Here is a 17,547-nt window from a genome sequence, read left to right as displayed (position 1 = left end):
GACAGCAGCAAAGCCAGTGACAGCACTCAGGTGCCCAGTTCCCAGGCTCTACCCAGCACCCCAAGGTTCTCCAAATCTGTTCTGTACGCCAGCACTCAGCCCTCCTCCAGCCAAGGCAGACATCAATAATTGATCTTGGCACTCCTTCCTGCTGAGTCTGGATAAAACAGCCTCATCCACCCTCCAACTGGGCTCAAGGCAGGCCTTACCAATCAATCAGCATTGGCATTTGAGATGAAAAGTGTTTGCCATCCAGGTACCACCTCTCCAGGCTGCTCCTGCTACTCAGAAACCCTGGCTACTTTCTTAAGCAGCGCAGCCTTCTTACACCCAGGATGGTTATAAGAGAAACAGAGAAGGACCCAACCCAAGCCTGGTCCCGTTCTTCAGCTTATTTGATCCTATTTCTCATGCCAACCCTGTGAAGCTAGCTGTGACAATAATTTTTCTCTCTGCTCTGGTGTGTTTTTATTTCTGTGTTTGGTTTTGGAATTTGTCCCTGGTTTTTATGGATGGCAAACAGGTCCAGAGAGGACTAGTACCTTGCCTAGTGTCACACAGCTGAGCTATGGCAAAGCTGGAACTTGAATCTACATGTTCATTTCTAATCCAGGGCTCTTTCTCTCCACTCCATGGAGTTTCTTGCAACCAATTAGGCACCACTGGAAAAGCCAGAAACATGACAGTAACCTTATTCATTTCAAACCAATCACATCTGTTTCCTTTCTCCCCGGCTAAGCAGTAAACAGTGGAGACAGGGCCCAGGCTGGCTGCAGGCTGGGATCTCGGCTCAGAGACAAGACTGCGGCCCAGAGCAGACAATCTCACGTTGATCCCTGGGCTACAGGAAAGAGATTTTCCCTAATGCAACCGAGACTGGTGATCTGACATCGCTGAAAATTGCCTTTTCCGAAGGGCCGCACACATAAAGCCAGGGAGGAGCAGTACTGTGCAGGTGCTTCCAGCAGCAGCCCAGGGGCCCTGTTGTCTCATGCTTTATGTCTTTATTAACATTTGCAGAAAACTCACCGCGCATTTGGTGCAAATGAAAACCAAGCAATCTCATTTTCTCCCCTCAACCAGGCCAGGTGGCTCCTTCTTGCTCTTTCCCCCTCACTCACGCTAGAAATTTCTAAAAGTTCCCTAACATCCACAAATCGGCCTTTTCAAGGCCATTTATAGCAAAGTGTGCCCAAAACTGGACACTTGGATTGTGTTACAACAGCATTTCCACCCTCAGTTACAGTTTTATCTTTCTCTCCAAAGTCTTTTCCTCCTACGGAGCTCTGGGGCAGAGCAAGGTGCCTGGCACGCCCGTCCTGGCCCAGGAAGCAAAGGCAGGGCTCACAAACTGCAGAAGCAGTGTTTGGGGGGCTTCCTGCTGCTCTCAGAGGTGGCAGAACAGGTGTGACAGAAACCAACCCAAGGGCAATTCAAAATGTGGGGGATTCCTAGCTCAGGGCAGAGCAGCCCTGCGGAGGCCCTGCCAGTGCTGCGCTCAGCGTCGCTGTGACTTCACCTTCCCAACCCCAGCACTGCTGTTATCTAGCCGCACACAGAGGGAAAGGAAGCACCCAGACTGAAGTGGCCCGAGGTCACACGAACCAGAAAGGGACAGGGCTGGACTCCAGCCACGACGGCCTGACCCCAGACCCCGGCTGTAACCACTGCATCCCACACCTCCTTCCTTCCATTTCCACCGAAGGGGCAGGAAGGGCTTGGCCTAGTCCTGCTGCTCCTTACCCCAGAGACATTGTCACCTTCTGCCTCCAGCGTCACACAAATTTCTGACATGAGCCCTCGGTGAGGCCTTACCGCACGGGTTCAGGACCCAGCAGAACCCACACAAGTGCACGTGTGCACCCAGACACGCATCACCCGAATTCCTTCTCGGGGGAACCAGGGCCACTTCTGTCGACAGCCCCCGTTAACCGACAGGAGAGACAGCCACATAGACGTGACCCAGGAAGGTGACCTGCCAGCTCCCACAGGAGGGCTCATAAGAGTGGTGTTTTCTAAGGAGCCTCTGCGTATCAGGGTGTAACTCAGTCTTGGGGGATCAGGAAGCATCGAGCGCTGGAGCAGGTGCCACCCCTGTGAAGCTGTCCCTCTGCAGGTGCAAGACTGGGAGCTGCCCAGGACCTGTAAAAATGGGTCTCTGTCAACGAGCTAGCGTATGGCAGGGAGGGATGGTGAGCTGGGCACTGCAGGGGCCATCTTCGCCGTCCCTCTTGCCCTCTGCTTGTGAGCGGTACCAAACCCGAACCACCTACATGCGGGGCAGGGGGTCCTCCAAGTGAGACCAAAAGAGCAAAACACTCTGAGGGAGGGACAGAGGGGTCCTGAGACCAGGGAGAGGCTTGGGAGATGAGGAGTGGGCAGGAGAGCCCAGGCCGAGCCAGGGACCTGGGAGAGAGCTCCAACGGTGGGTGTGGCTGAGGGGCTTTTGAGACCAGAAAAGTCAGCTGTGCACTACTGGGGTGAGTAGTGATGTAACCACCCTCTGGGTGCACCACCCGCAGCCTCCAATGTTCAGCAAAAGTGGAGTGCACAATGGGGAGGGAGGGGTTGGAGAGGGAGGAGCCAAAGGAGGGAGGGAGGGAGGGAAAGAAGGAAGCTGGGAAGCCAGGCAGGTTGGCTACGTGCAGTAACACCGGGACCCATTTCTGCACTCAACATACCTCCCGGGCAAAAATTCCCTTACAGTGGAAGAGGCCAGACCTTGCTATGGTTCAGACAAATCCTTCCAGTTTCTCACATACCCCTCTACCCGCTAGGTAATCTAGCAAATTCTATGACTCAGCACCTCAGGTTTCCATTCTGTAAAATGGGGATAAAAATCTCACTCCAATCGAACTGCTGGGCATCAAATGAGATACAATGTACATGGGTCCAGGCTGGGCACCGCGGCTCACGCCTGTAATCTCGGCACTTTGGGAGGCTGAAGTGAGGAGGGATTGAGCCCAGGAATTCAAGACCAGCCTGAGAAACATAGTGAGACCCCATCCCTACAAAAAAATAGAAAAATTAGCCAGGCTTGGTGGCGCACACCACCTGTAGTCCCAGCTACTCAGGAGCCTGGGTATTGTTTGAGCTCAGGAGTGTGAGGTTGCAGTGAGCTATGATGACACCACTGCGGTTCCAACCCAGGCAACAGAGCAAGACCCTGTCTCAGAAAAAAAAAAAAAAAAAAAAAAGGATATGGGTCCAGCGCGTACATGGAAAAACTGTTGTGTTTCTGGAGAGAAAAAGGAAGAGAATGGAGGGAAAGGGAGGGGAAGGAGGGGCCCACACGGCAGGTCTCTCCCATGCCCAGCACCAGGCCAGCCACTTGACCTTGGTTTTGCCGTCCCTTATTTCCAGATGAGGAAACTGAGGCTGGGGTGGGATAAATAACTTGTCAAAGGTCATGCAGTTGGTAAGGGGCAGAGCCAGGATTTGAACCCAGATCAGTGGGACTCCAGTGCTGGGTTCTCCTCCCTGCCCACGGCCCCCATTCAAACGCCACAAGGACTCCTACCTACAACTGCCCTCGGATCTCTTCCCTCCAGCAGGGTGTTTAATTTTAATCCCGCATATTTCTCACCAGCAGACATGCACGAACTTACACTTTAACTATATTATCACCATTATTATTCTTTTTCCAAAAAGATTCTATCAGCGAGGTCATTTTTCTTTATACACAGACACACACACACACACACACACACTGTCTTCTTAAACAGGTCTGAATAGACCTTTGTGAGTAGTTGGACTACGTAGAAAAAAAATTGCTCATTATTTAAATTCAATTACATAGCAACCACTTTTTGAAAAGAATATTTTTATTTGAGCTCATTGTGCATCAAATCATCAGACACTTGCTTTCATCAAACTCCTTGGAGAAGGAAAAATTATCAAATGAAAGGGAGGAAATGTTATGCATATCATCCCAGTGAGTGAAAATAACACGGATGAATTGTCCTCTTTTGCTCTTAATTTATTTAAACAACATCCCCACTTCCATCAACAACCACGCCCTCGGCTTCCTGAGCGCTTTTCTCCAGGGAATGCAAGGCTCCCAGGTCACGTTCCCCGTCCCCTGTCCGTCCCCCGTCCGTCCCCCGTCCGAGAGACTCTCAGGGGAGACCCAGGGGCTCTGGAGTTGGAAGGAGACCCAGAGGACAAGCAGCCCAGCTCCCCTGATGTGGACCAGAAGTCCATGGGAGACACAAAGGTTTGTTAGAGCCAAACCAGGACTGGGTCTGGGCTCAGGCTCTCTGGACTCCCAGTCCAGTGCTCCCCACAGCACTTCAGCTGAGGAACAACTCAGGGAGGACAGCAATCCATGGGCATGTCTAAGTTGTGATCCAGCTCCCCCAATTCCTTGACAATGCCACATTCCCAGGCCTCCTGGGAGCCCATAGCCCCTGAGCTGGGCCCCCAGTGTCCCCACGGGTCTCTAGGCACAGAGAAGGGAAGGAGGAAAGACCCTTGGGGAAGTCCCACCTACGGCCAGCCCCAGCAGCACAGGTGACTCCCCCTGCCTGGCCCTCCCCTCTCACAGGAGGAGCAGGCAGCAGCCTCCGAGCCACTGTTTGCCTTGGCTCTGCAGCCTGCTTTCCCAGCAAGAATCCTCTGGAAAGGAAAATAAAACAACAACAAAAAGCCCTTTGATCTGCCCATCGCTGCCCTCATCACACTCTGGGGGAAGGCAGAGATGCCCTGTATCTTGAACCCTGGGTCTCCTCCTTACATGTCCTCTCCAAAGGGCCCCCGGGGCTTGTACCCACACCCCACCTGGCCCAGGTCTCAGACCCTAAGAGACGGAAAGGCCAAGGTGATGCTGGTGGGGACCAAGAGGGGATGGGCAGTGGACAGGAAGAGGCCAGGGAAGGCCAGGCAACCATGAGGGAGAGCAGATGGCCGCGGACCCAGGCAGCCACTGCAAAACAGGTGTCTCTGCAGACTGTCTGCTCAGTGGGGCGACGGGAGACGAGTGTTCAGTCCACCAGAGGAGAATGGATGCATCGCTCTGTCCGTGCCGTGGAACTCGAGGCACCCATCACAACGCGCCTCCCCCTTACCCCACGTCCACCCAGGAGAACCTCCACCACGTCGGTGACAGCTCTCTTCCCTCGGGGAGCTCTGACCTCAAGCACCCCTTCAGCCTCCAGGCCTGGAGGCGTCTGAAGTACTAGGAAGCCGATACCCCGGGACCCTCCACCAGCGAGACCGCCAGTCAATACCCAAATCCTCACTCAGGGTCTGCCGTTGGAGACGCCCGACTCCAACAGGGCAGAAGCACTTGTGCCAACACAGACCAAGTGAACAACTCGCATGATGGGTACACCAAAGGCCCAGACTCCACCGCTGCGCAGTACACACATGTAGCAGAAAAGAGATAAATAAAACTACTGATCAAGAAAAAAAAAAGGAACAAATAAACAAATGCAAGAGGCAAAGCAATGTGTATAGCATGCCACGAGGTCTACCAAAAGAAGGACGCTGAGAACACGGAAGTGCTCATTTACTGAGAGAACAATTCGAGACACACAAGCAGCTGGTAGGTAGCACTGGCATCTCTGGGCAAGGATGGGTTTAAGGCTGAGAGTTCCCTCCCACTGAATGTGCTTCTGTTCTATTTCCATATTCTCTATCTTTACGCTTCATTTTTTTCTAAGTCTTTCATGAGTAAAACATAATTACTGTCAAAGAGCTGATGACTCCAGGGAACAGACCGTCTGGTGGTGAGGTGTGGGCTCCAGGTTTGCATCTCTGCACCTGTGTCATCAGCTGTGTGACCTTGGGCACGTGACTTAACCACACTGTGCACCAGATTCCTCAACTATAAAATGAGGATAATGAGAGTACTGAATTCGATGTTACGGGCTGAATTGTGTCCCCCAAAGTTCACATATTTAAGCCCTAACCCCCAGTACTGCAGAATGTGACTATGTTTGGAGAGCTGACCTTTGATGGGGTGATTAAGTTACAGTGAGGCCTTCAGGGTAGGCCCCAATCCAGTCCGACTGGGATTATTAAATATTATAGGAGGAAATTTGGACACACAGGAGACACCTGGGGAAAGACCGTGTGAGGACACAGTGAGACAGTGGCCAAGAGAGAGACCTCAGAAGGAACCAAACATGTCAACCCCTTGACCAAGGACTTCCAGCTTCCAAAACTGGGAGAAAATTAACTTGACAGGACTGAGTTTATGGAGTCCTCACAACAACTCAATAAATTAGGTGTTATTGTTGGACGGATTTTATGGACTCACAGCAGGTGGGCTGCAGTGTCCTTGCTGTAAACCATTCTGCTGGTTGATGAGATCAGACATGTCCGCACCTGGCACCCTGCAAGGGATCAATACACGTTAGCTGCGATCACTCCCCAGGACAACCTGAAAAGAGTGGTTTGCAGAGCAGAAAATGGAGAGAAGGCAAAAGAATTTCTCAGGCACCTTATGAGCACTGCCGGGTACCCGGGTCGGTGCCAGGTGCCCGAGACACAGGAATGAGCAGACACTGTCCTGCCTTCCAGAGCTCACACTGGAGTCGATGGGATGGATGTTTAAAACATCATGCAAAGAAGTCAGCAATTGGCAAACAGTGACAAACACCACTAAAGAGAGGACTTAGAGCTCTGTGGAGTGATCAGAGCCAACAGATAGGGAATTTGGCCCATTTGGGAGTCAAGGAGGACTTCCCAGAGGAGGTGACGAAGGGATTGGGATCCAAAAGACAAGGAGGAGTCAGGTAACCAAAGAGGGAGGAAAAAACAGTCCAGGGAGAGCATGAGGAGAGGCCCATGTGGTGGGAACAGGAGAAGGAAACAGGGCGGCAGGTGGACTGGAGACAGGAGTCAGGCCTGGGTGGGGACGGGGCGGAGGCCACACGAAAAGCCTTCTGAACACAACGGAGGATCCACCGAAGGGTCTTAAGCAAGGCAGCTAACATGATCACGTTACACAGCAGATGTTTTCCCTGGCAGTGTGTAAGCTGAACTTCTGTAAATTGAATCTATTGTTAAGGCCGTAGGAAGCAAGGGGAGTCTTAATTTGTCTATAAATTGAATGAAGACCTTCTAATCCAGCTGGCATTTTCTTAGGTCCGGGCTCCCTGAAATGAGGTGCACCTCATTTGGGGGATCACACCGGAGAAGGACTGGCCTGTCTCTGGAGTGCTGGAAACACTGGGGGGCATCTCTGACCGCATGTCAGTCTGTCCCCGCAAGATCACATTCTGAATGTGATCTCTCCCTGGGCTACCACATCCTGCTTCCCCTGGCGACCACAATCTTCCGGGGGCCCCTTCCTCAGCTTCTCCTCATCTCCCCGCTTCAGCTAGTACTGCACTTCCACGAGGAGGCCTTCTCTGTCCCCAAGCCCCTGGGCATTTCCACAGCACCCTGTGGCTCCCGGGCTTTGTTGCCATGGTAACCCCAGTCCCCTACATAAGAGGGGTTCACAGGTAGAGGCCTTGGTGCATAGCGGGGAAGGCTGGGATCCCAAGCTAAGCATTCTTTCATTCATTCATTCATTCACTCGTCGGATCAGCACGTATAAACCGAGCATCTGCTCAACCCCAGGCTCCGAGCTCCACCCCGCAGGCTCCACGGAGAACAAAACAGAAACATCTCAGCCTTGGCTCTACAGGGGAAACAGATGATAAATAAATCATCTAGAGGAATTCTAACATTCATGGGATACTTTTGATGTCCCACATTCCATCCTAAAAGATGCATTTATGCATTTTAACCAAACCCTATGAGCTAAAATGGCAGCACAGAGAATTTAAGTGATTTCTCAACGATCAGACAAAGGTCATGGTAGGAGGCTGAAGCGGGATTTGAACGCGGGCCATTGTGTCCAGAAGCTGCATTCCTAACCCTCCACTGAAGGCTGCCTCCTCTGCCCAGCGGCACCAGGTGAGGCTGCATATCAGAGCCCACCAGCCTCCATGGCTGAGCCCCAAACCCCCCGGCCCTCGAGGGCAGGGCTCTGGAGCTGACAGTCACCAACGAGCCCTCCCAGGGACCTCCCTGCACAGATGCCCAGAAGCCCCCCTGGGGAGAGAAGCCCAACTTGCAAAAGTCACCGTGACTTCTGGAGTGCTCAAGGTGAACCCGGGATAAATACCAAGCAAGAACAATTCATCTCCACAGATTCGACGTGCGAGGAGACGGAGCCGGCAGGCAGCTCCAGACAGAAAAGTTGAAAAAATGCAGGTGGTGCGTTTCATTCAGTCGTTTCAAACAATTATTTCTAGAAAACATCCTATCTCCATTTCGTTATGATTCATATATGCTGATGCTTCCCGAGCCCTGGCTGAATACCCGGCACCTTCCAGGCCTGCTGGGTGGGCGCAAAGTGGGTAACACGACCGACAGGTGCTGAGCTCCGACGAAGTGTGTTTTGATGAAGACACTGACCTCCTTTGCTGCGCATAACTAGAATATGAGGTGGGTGTAAAACCCCACTGTAGTGATAAGAAAACTGAAATGGACAGACAGTAATTTGCCAATCACCTACGAGTTGCGTAGTTGTATGAACTTGGGTAAATTACTCTTCGCATTGATTTCCTTGGTTGCAAACAGGGCAATAACACTACCCACCTGCTAGGGGTTGAACTGCGTACCCCAAAAAGATATGTTGACACCCTGACCCCTGCTACCTGTGAATGCAACATTCGGAACTAGGGTCTTTGCAGATGTAATCAAGCTAAGATGAGGTCATTGGGGTGAGCCCCAACCCGACATGCCTGGTATCCTTACAAGAAGAGGAGAGACAGACACACAGGGAGAGTGGCACGTGTCGGAGGAGGGAGGCAGAGATCGGGGCGAGGCATTCACAGGCCAAGGAACACCAGGGATCGCCAGTCCCACCGGCGACCAGGAAGGAGCCAGGGAGGATCCACCCTGCCAGCTGTCAGCAGAACGCAGTGCTGCCAACACCTTGATTTCGGACTCCAGCCTCCAGAACTACGAGAACAAATTGCCATTGTGTTAAGCCACTCAGTTTGTGGTACCGTGTCACCGCGGCCCTGGGAAACCCACACGCCGCCCCACAGGGCTATGGAGCGGCTCCAAAGCCACTGCCCTGCCCTGCAGAAGCTGAGGTCCGGGAGCAGGAGTGAATGAGGTGTGTCCGAGGGCCCCAAGGTGCCCAAGTCGCAGCTCGACTGGCCTGAGTGCCGGCTTCTCAGAGAAACCCGGAGTCGGCATGTCTCCAGCCTCAGAGAAAGGCCACTCTCTTCAGTGCCCCCAGGGACCAGTGTCCACTACGCCCAGGTGGGGAACGGGCCATCTCAGAATCCTTCCTAGCCGTGCACGCCTATGTCCAGCTCACCCAGCTCCTCCCCACGAGGACCAGTGAGAAGCGCCTCATTCCCCTGGGGGCTAAAACCCACAGCCCCCGAGTGAGGGGTTCACTGGGCCTGCTCTGCTGGAGGGAGCCCTAAATGTCAGGCACCAGGTGGCCCAGCACACTTGGCCCGCTACGGCGCACTGCAATCTGTCCCCCCAGCAGGCGAGGCAGCCACCCGGGCGGGGTGGGCGGAAGCCTCTCAGCAGCATCCCCCAGCCCCGCGCCCCAGTGGTAGTTAGACATGAAAAGACAGGCCTAGGTCCAGGGTGGGGGGACCCAGTGACTCTCCACCCGAGAGCTGGAGTCTGAGCACGTGTGCTGGGCCCACTTCCAGCCTCGCCCCAGGGGCTGCTCCCCTGCCAAGGGCAGCTCTTCCTTCTTGCTCAAGTGGGAAAGGAGCGGTGCAAACACAGTGACACCTACTATGTGCTGGGCACTTGACTAGCTTTTCCTACAGTCTCACCATTGTGCAGGGGACAAAACTGAGGCAGGCTCTGCAAGATGAATGAGCGCTAAGTAGAGCAGTCAGCATTCGAACCTAGGTCTGGCCATCTTACTGTCCCCGGAAACACAGGCCTGGAAAGCCTCATCAGGCCCTGTCTCAGTCCATTCATGTTGCTAAAAGGAATGCCCGAGTCTGGGTAGTTGATAAAGAAACGAGGTGTACTGGGCTCACGGTTCTGCTGTACAAGAGCACGGCGCCAGCCCTGTTCCGGTGCGGCCTCAGGCTGCCTCCACTCACGGCGGAAGGAGCAGGAGAGCTGGCGTGTGCAGAGATCACGTGGCGAGAGAGGAAGAGAGAGAACCACCAGCTCCCCTGGGAACTAACAGAGTGAGGACAGCACCAGGCCATTCGCGAGGGATCCGCCCCATGACACAGACACCTCCCATTGGGCCCCACCTCCAGCACTGGGGCTCAGATTTCCACAGGAGATGTGGAGAGAGACCTGGAGGGTCCAACAAGCCAGACCAGAGCGGCCCCTCTCCTTCCCTGCCCAATCTCGCACGGAGACAAAGGGCTGCACGGGGCCGCACGGCCGGGAAGGAGCCGCAGGCAAGCACATGTGTGCTTTGGGGGACACCCCCGGGCTCGGATGCACAGCAACTCCCAAAGCAGTGTGCGTGGGGCCCACATCCTATGGCCCTTCTCCCTCAGCTTCCGGATAGCTCTTGCAACCTCCCTCCCACCCCCCACCACAGACACACAGAAGGTAGGGAATGGGGGGAGGAGAAAGGAGCAGACGTAGGTTCTAAACGATCCTGGGAGAAGTTCTAGAAAAGGTTCTCAGAGCAGTAAACTTCAGTAAGCCAGAGGGGTGGTGGGAGTCCCGGGCCGAAGGTCCCTGCTTTGTACTCACTCGACAGCCCTCGGCCTCAGTGGGCCTCACCTCCCTCCAGCGTATTATAGGCACAACACGATCTGCCCAGAAATAGTTTCTATATTTCTGTAGACAGTCTGTAATCTATAAAGAGCAACGCACATCAGGGATTATCAGGAAAAGGAAGCTTCCCCGTGTGAGGGTCTGACAACGTACCAGGTCTATGTCAGATGCTTTCCATGCCTCATCTCACAATCCTCAAAGCCCCCCACGAGGGTGAACGTAAACGCAGAGAGTCAGTGCTCGTGTCCCTGCAGCAGCTTCCTTACATCTCAGCGTCCCTTGCGGCTGGTCTGGGGCCAGGTGGCAGTTCTGACCAATGCACTGGAGCTGAAGTGACGTGTGTCACCTGCTGGCTGAAGCAACTGAGTGCTAGTGTGGCTTTCCCATCTCCCCTCCCCTTCTGCGCTGTCGGTGCCACACGCTCCAGAAGGGGCAGCTGCAAAGATGGGGTCACCATCAGCCTGGGTCCCTGCGTAACCATGTGGAGCCCAGACCCACTTAGACAAGTCATGTGAGTGGGAATCAACCCTGTTGTGTTAATTAAGCCACCGAGATTTTGGAGTCATCTGCTGCAGTAGCTAATGTCACTTAGCATAACAGTGTTCTTGTTGCGATGATTCTGATTTTCACAGATAAGAAAACCAGGCCACACTGCCAATAAATGGCAGAAACAAGATTCAGATTCAAATGGGTGACTCCAACACACGTCCTCTTTCCATTACAACTTCTTGTTGCTTAATAAGATCATTCTCCTTGGTAAGCAGCCATGTCCCAAAACACTCTTCCCCCTCACTGTCCCCCAGATGGCTGAGGAATCCTTGTAGGATGAAATCAGGGAATCTCACAAGGTGCTCTGAGCCTGGAAGATGATCAAAAGCAGGGAGAGGGGCCTGACCGAATCTAAGAGAGGTCTTTCCTGGGGCCCTGGGGCTCACAGGAGGTTTTGATGCAACAGGAAATATCATAAAGTGGTTTGGTGCACAGGACGGAGAATCACAGCCACCTAAAATCAAATCCCATTCTTCCTGCCTTACTCTCCAGTCTACAAAACGGGGCCACTATCTGAACCATCCTGGTGGGGGGAGACCAGGATGAAGCATTGTCTAGCTCCTGGCCGATGGGGAGCATTCCCCAGACATCTGCCCCTACGATGCCACGATGATCACCTCTGGGATGGCCCAGGGCAACAGCCTTGCTGGACCGACGTGAGGAGGAGACGCAGCCTGGCCTGTCCCCTCACAAGCAGGCGGAGGAGGCTGCCCCAGCCAGGACAGCCGGTAAAGCCCAAAGCCTTGGACCGCAGACCTGGCCCAGCTCATGTCCCTGCAGCAAACCAAGGGCAGACCACAAAAAGGGATGCGGGGCCAGCCAGACGTAACGCAACACAATGGAGGAACCAGATTATTTGAAAGTCGAAAGTGTCTTCTAGGAAGACAGGCTCTTATTTGGGTGAATCTGAGAGAGGTTGATGAGCTTAAACCCATTATCTGCACATATGGTCTTCGTACCATGGTTAGAGTGGGAAACAAAGGGTGGAAGGAAAGGACAGGCAAATACTAGCTGATGAAATATCATCCCTCAACTGCCAGAAACCAGGATATTTGCAGTGACGTCAAATTGGGCTCCTTGCCACGGGGATGAGGCTACCATGAGAATAATCACAGGGCTCAGGAGGACTCCCTCAATGAGGAGAGAGAGGACGAAAAGAACCAAAAGCGTGACTTATTCTACCCTCAAAGAAGATTTTTACACACACACACACACCATGCTCCACAATACTGGAAAGGATCAACGCTGAACTCTCCCATTATATGATAATAGTAATGACAATGACAATGCTGGACATTTATTGAGCACTTACTATGTGCCAGGCACTCTGCTCAATGTTTTGCAAGTTTTATCTCATTGACTATTCACAACAATCTTTCGGGGTATCACTAGTCCCATCTTATAGATCAGGAAACTGAGGCACCAGAGGTTGAATGGCTTAAGGTAACACAACTGATACAGAGGATAAAGCCAACATTCAAACCCAAGCAGTTTAACCACCATGCATTGCTGCCTCTAAAGAAACAGGGAAACTGAGGTTCAGAGAGAGGCAGTGACTCACTCGAGGTCACACTGCTCCATTCGTTACAGAATCGGGATGAGAAAGCAAGTCTCCTAACTCCTAGTTCAGCGACCTTTCCACTCCATCCTCCTGCCTTCCAGTATGTACACACCCGCCCACGACCAGCGAGCATGTTTTTGCTCATTTCCAAGTTGTTCAATGCACCAATTAAACCAGCAGTCCTGGGTGCAGACAAGGGGCAGGGCTGGATCTTAAGCCAGCAAGTGCCGAGATGAAAGACCTGCTCTGCCAGCTGCAAACGCCAGGCTCATCGTCGCACGCTCCCTCTCTTTTTAAAAAGTGTTTCATGATCCGCACCCACTCCCTCAAATGGAGCACTGATGTGGGTCCAAGGTGCCAGCCTGGGTGGCAGGAGGAGCCCAAGCTGGCGCGCTTGCTCCACGGCATCAGGTGGCAGAAATGCCTGATCAACGGGCGTCATCTGCTCTGGGGGCCCAAAGTGCTGGTTTCCAAGCCCCCCCTCCCTTTGCGGCGTCCCAGCTGAGCATGAACAAATGTTCCTGATTTTCCTTCTCAGCGGCTGATGAAATAGACCAGAAGAGCAGCCCTCTGGAAGGGGAGGGGTCCCTAAAATGTGCAGCCCAGAAACTGACATTGGCTCTTCCCAGGGAAGAGTGGGCGTGAGCTTGCAGACTGCCATGGGACTCCCAGCAGGAACTGGTCACTGACATTACCCCCTCTACCCAAAACTGCTGAGCATATTGTCTACACAAGCCAAAGGACGACAAAGGCTGGTGTCTAATCCCCTGGGTTCACTCAGGCAGGACTTTGCTGTGCAGGGCTGGGTGGACAGAGGCAAGAATTGGAGAGAAGGATGAGCCAGGACGGAAGGCAGAGCCCAGCAGGCTGCCCAGCCCCCTAAAAGGGCAGGCTCTCCTAACTCTACATTGCAAGGCCCCCAGAATCTCCTTGGCCAACACCCTCATTTACAGACTGGGACAGCAGGTTCCAGAGGGAAAGTGACTAGCCCAAGGCCACACTGATGATCCAGAAGAGCTGGATTTCAAATCTGCCATTCTCCCTTTTCCTGGCCCTCCTCCCCCAAATCCCTGCCACAATCCATTGCCTGGATACCCTCCAAACCTGCTCCTGCCCGGCACCCTGTTCTCCCACCACCCACCCTGGACCATCGCAACCTCATTTAGTAACTCAGGCAGCTATTTCCAGGCTGATGTGGAATCTTCTAAAGGGCGGTGCCCTAAGCCCAGCCCCAGATTACCTTCTGCTTCTAGATAGTGTCCTGGAGCTTTTATTGCTGTACTACCATTTTGGCCTCATGTTGGGTAAAAACATCACATACATCAGCCCTTTGAATGCATCGGGGAGAAGGGGAGACAAGAAAACAGAGCGCCCAAGACTTGAAACCTAGCTTGGTCAGAGGTCTCCGAGTTTGCCTGGGAGAAGTCTACATCCACATAAGGTACGCTAAGTCCGAGCACAGACATCAGCAGTCCTCAGGGGCCTCAATCCCCTCCTCAATTTAAGACAGGTGGGACGAGGGTGGGGGCAGAGGGGAGGGCAGCACACAGGAGCTGCAGGCCTGGGGCTCCCGCACAGGTTCCAGGGCAGGGCTGTTCCTAGCAGCCTTCCCTCAGCAGAAAAACAAGAGTCACTAAAAGCAAAACAAAACAAAAACTCCCTTTTGTTTTCTGGCCCCCTGGAATGTCTTAAAGAGGATTCCAGAGACAACAGCTTCTCCACCCTTCCTTTCTCTCCTCTCTCCTCCTCCTCCTCTATTCAAAACAAAAATCATGCTGATCTTTCTCATAGCAATTTGTCCCAGAGCATTTCAGTAGCACCCAACAAAAACATTTGGCGGCTACACTGAACTCGGGAGACTCATCTCTCTTTGAGGGACCACCCCATGTCCACCATCTTTGTAGGGGACTCTGAGGGCACGGAGCAGGAGGGGCCTGTCCAGGGAGCACGCGCTGCTAGCCCGGAGAAAGATGAAAACTTCCACTGGCCACTATGCGGCCACTGCACCTTTGATGTGCTCATTTGTACTCACCTGGGGTGTGGGGAGGAGGGAAGGAACAAGAGGAAAGATGAGGCAACAGTCCCTCCAGTGTCCCTTCAACGCTGGACAGCCCCACATGTGCCAAAGATGACACTCTTCACAGATGCCGGCAGCTGTCCCTACACTTCCCAAGACACAGACACACAGCCTCAACACACAGGGGCCCTGAGGCCAGACAACAGGGACACAGAGCAGGTTCCCACCAATAACTGTGAAATGACCAGACCACTGTGGCCTGGAGACCCCAGACGCAGGGGGTGGGGTGGAGGCCCTTGTTGACTGCTGAGAAATTTAACACTTCTCCTTTGGCTGCTTAAGTCTTTAAGGCCCCCCATCCCCCCACGCTGTGCCTCCCGGTTTCCCTGTGCCCAGAGAGGATGGCTATACCCCGAGTGGATATACCCCCGGACCCCCATCCCACCCACCCATCTAGGGATTTGGCCAGATCAGAGAACAAAGGTACAACTTCTACAAAAAGGGTGCATTTTGCAGTTTGAGTTTCAGCAACTCCAAAAAACCTCGAAAAGTTAATTCTTCAACCCACACTCTCTACACCCTTTCGTAGATAGTGCAAAGTTTCTTTTGTTTTTGTTTTCGGGAGATGAATTTCCTATTCACCCACTCAACCTGCCAGCCCCCCAGGAAAAATAACCTCATGACTGCCGAGCTTTGCAGCACACAGCCCCCTCGGCCTCACACTCGGCCCTCTCCTCCAGTCCGGCTGGGGCTCCCCCGGGCGGCCCCCGCCTAAGTTGGCCGGTCTGCGGGTCGCGACTCCCGGACTCCGGCGCAGTCGTCTCGGAGAGCCGGGACTCGCCTTCCTGCGGGCGCGCGGGCCGGGGCAGGGCGCCCCCTGGCGGGAGCCCACTCACCTCGCTCCAGCCGGGACCCGGAGCCGGCGCGAACCCACCCGAGCCGAGCGACCCTCCAAGCGGACTCCCGCTGCATCCCTAAATCTGGACATGCCCGAGCTGCCGATACACCCACCACCCTAGGGAGTCTCGTTTCTCTAAACCGCGCACACCTTGTAGCAAATAACGGAGCCCTGGAGGAAAGCGTGGCGCCCCGCCCCGCTGCCAGGGACCCCGAAGGCGGCCCGCCCTCAGTGCCGGTGCTGGGCCCACCGATCCTCCGGGCGCGGATCCCCGCTCCTGGTCCCTAATCCCTACCTGTGCTCCTACAGGGTGGCTGGGGCGCACCCCCGTCCTCCGGGCGCAGCCCTGGCCGGAACCCCGGACCTTGCAACCACACCTGCCACTCCCCGCCTTTCTCCGGAAGCCCCCACTCACCCACCCAGAGCGCTCGGCGCCCACGGCACTGCACCTGTCCCGGGCGAAGGCCCCTGCCCTCGCGGACCCGAGACAGGGATGGGGGCGAGCCCGTCCTCCCTGCCCCCCCCCCATGCTAGTTTGAGTAGAACTTGGTTCCTGGGCTTCCTGGGGACCGTCCCGGGATCCCCGCTGCACCCCCTCCCCCACCGTGCGCACAGCCTCCGGGGCAGCGCGCGTGGGGGTCCGTCCCGGGCGCAGCGGCGGGGCGCGCGGAGGCACGGAGGAGCGCGGCGCCCTACCTTCCCGCGGCGGCGGCCGGACCCCGCGCCAACTCCCGCCGGCGGCCGCGGGGGAAACTTTCCCGGGCGGAGAGGCGCGCTCGCAACTTGCTCGGCGCCGGCTGCCTTCCCGGCGGCGGCGGCGGCGGCGTGTCCGGGAACCCGCGGCGCGAGGCGGCGGCGGAGCTCCGGGCTCGGGCCGGGGCCGGGACTCGGGCGCGGGCGGCCTCGCGCGGCTCCGCTGTGGATCGCTCGGCGCTGCGTCCGCCCCGCAGCCTGGAGCCCCCGAGACGCCGGCGGCAGCTGCAGCCGCGCGCCCGCCCGCCCGCCGGCCCCACCTCCCAGCCACAGCTCCGTCCCTCCCTCTCCCCGCGCCCCCTCCTCCTCCCCAAACCGCCTCCCCTCCAGTCTCCAGTCGCTGCTGCCGTGGCGGCGGCGGTGTAGGCACGTCTCCTCCCGCGGCTGCCCCTCGCCACCTCCCGGCCTCGGTCTCCGCCTTCAGTCCAGCATCCAGCCTTGCTCTGGGGGTCCCTGGGCCACGCTCTGCCGGGCTCCCCCTCCTCCACCCCCGACCACCTCCGCGCTCTGTTCGAGGACCCTGGCTGCGTCTGCATTCGAAGACCCGTTGAGGGAGCGGGGAGAGTGTCACGCTGGACCGAGAGTATTTGTTCCCAGGGAACTTTCACGCTGCCCCCCGGCCCGACCGCAGGGCTCGGGGTGCGGAGCCCTGGGAGTGCCTGTTGAAAGCCTGGGAATGCAGATGACAGAGTGGGCTGTGGGGGCTCCATCAGAGGCCTCTGAGCCCAGACCCGATGCAAATGACTTGATTGCCAGCGGCCAGACCTGTGTCTCCCACCTCAGGACTGGGGGCTGGCGGGGGCGGGGAGGTGGAGGTGGGGGGGTATCTTTTCATCTTTGTACCTCTGCCACAGCCGCACCCCCTCCCCAGCCCCAGCCGCCTTCACTGAGACCTGTAAGCCGGAGCCTCCCTCCTCTGTAGAACGGCTACCTGGCCCCTCCCCAGACAAAACAGACAAGCGAGCAGATCAAAGGGACAGCCCAAGTGAAAGTGCTCGGTTACCTCGAGATGAGAGGGGCTCCAGTGGCCCACTCCTC

General features: G+C 55.4%; 1 protein-coding gene across 1 annotated transcript in view; it reads right to left on the bottom strand.

Moving 5' to 3' along the window:
* The window catches only part of TSPAN18 (tetraspanin 18), a 175,497-nt gene extending 158,997 nt beyond the window's left edge, over nt 1–16,500 (bottom strand). Inside the window, exon 1 of the mRNA XM_069471270.1 lies at nt 16,453–16,500. The gene's annotated coding sequence lies outside the window, so the exon portion shown is untranslated. The remainder of the gene's footprint in view (nt 1–16,452) is intronic.
* Nucleotides 16,501–17,547: the final 1,047 nt, after the last annotated feature.

This window comes from Eulemur rufifrons, chromosome 6 (assembly GCF_041146395.1).
Source record: "Eulemur rufifrons isolate Redbay chromosome 6, OSU_ERuf_1, whole genome shotgun sequence".
NCBI lineage: Eukaryota > Metazoa > Chordata > Mammalia > Primates > Lemuridae > Eulemur > Eulemur rufifrons.
Note: the sequence above shows the minus strand (reverse complement) of the source record. Positions and strands in the feature narration are given on the sequence as shown.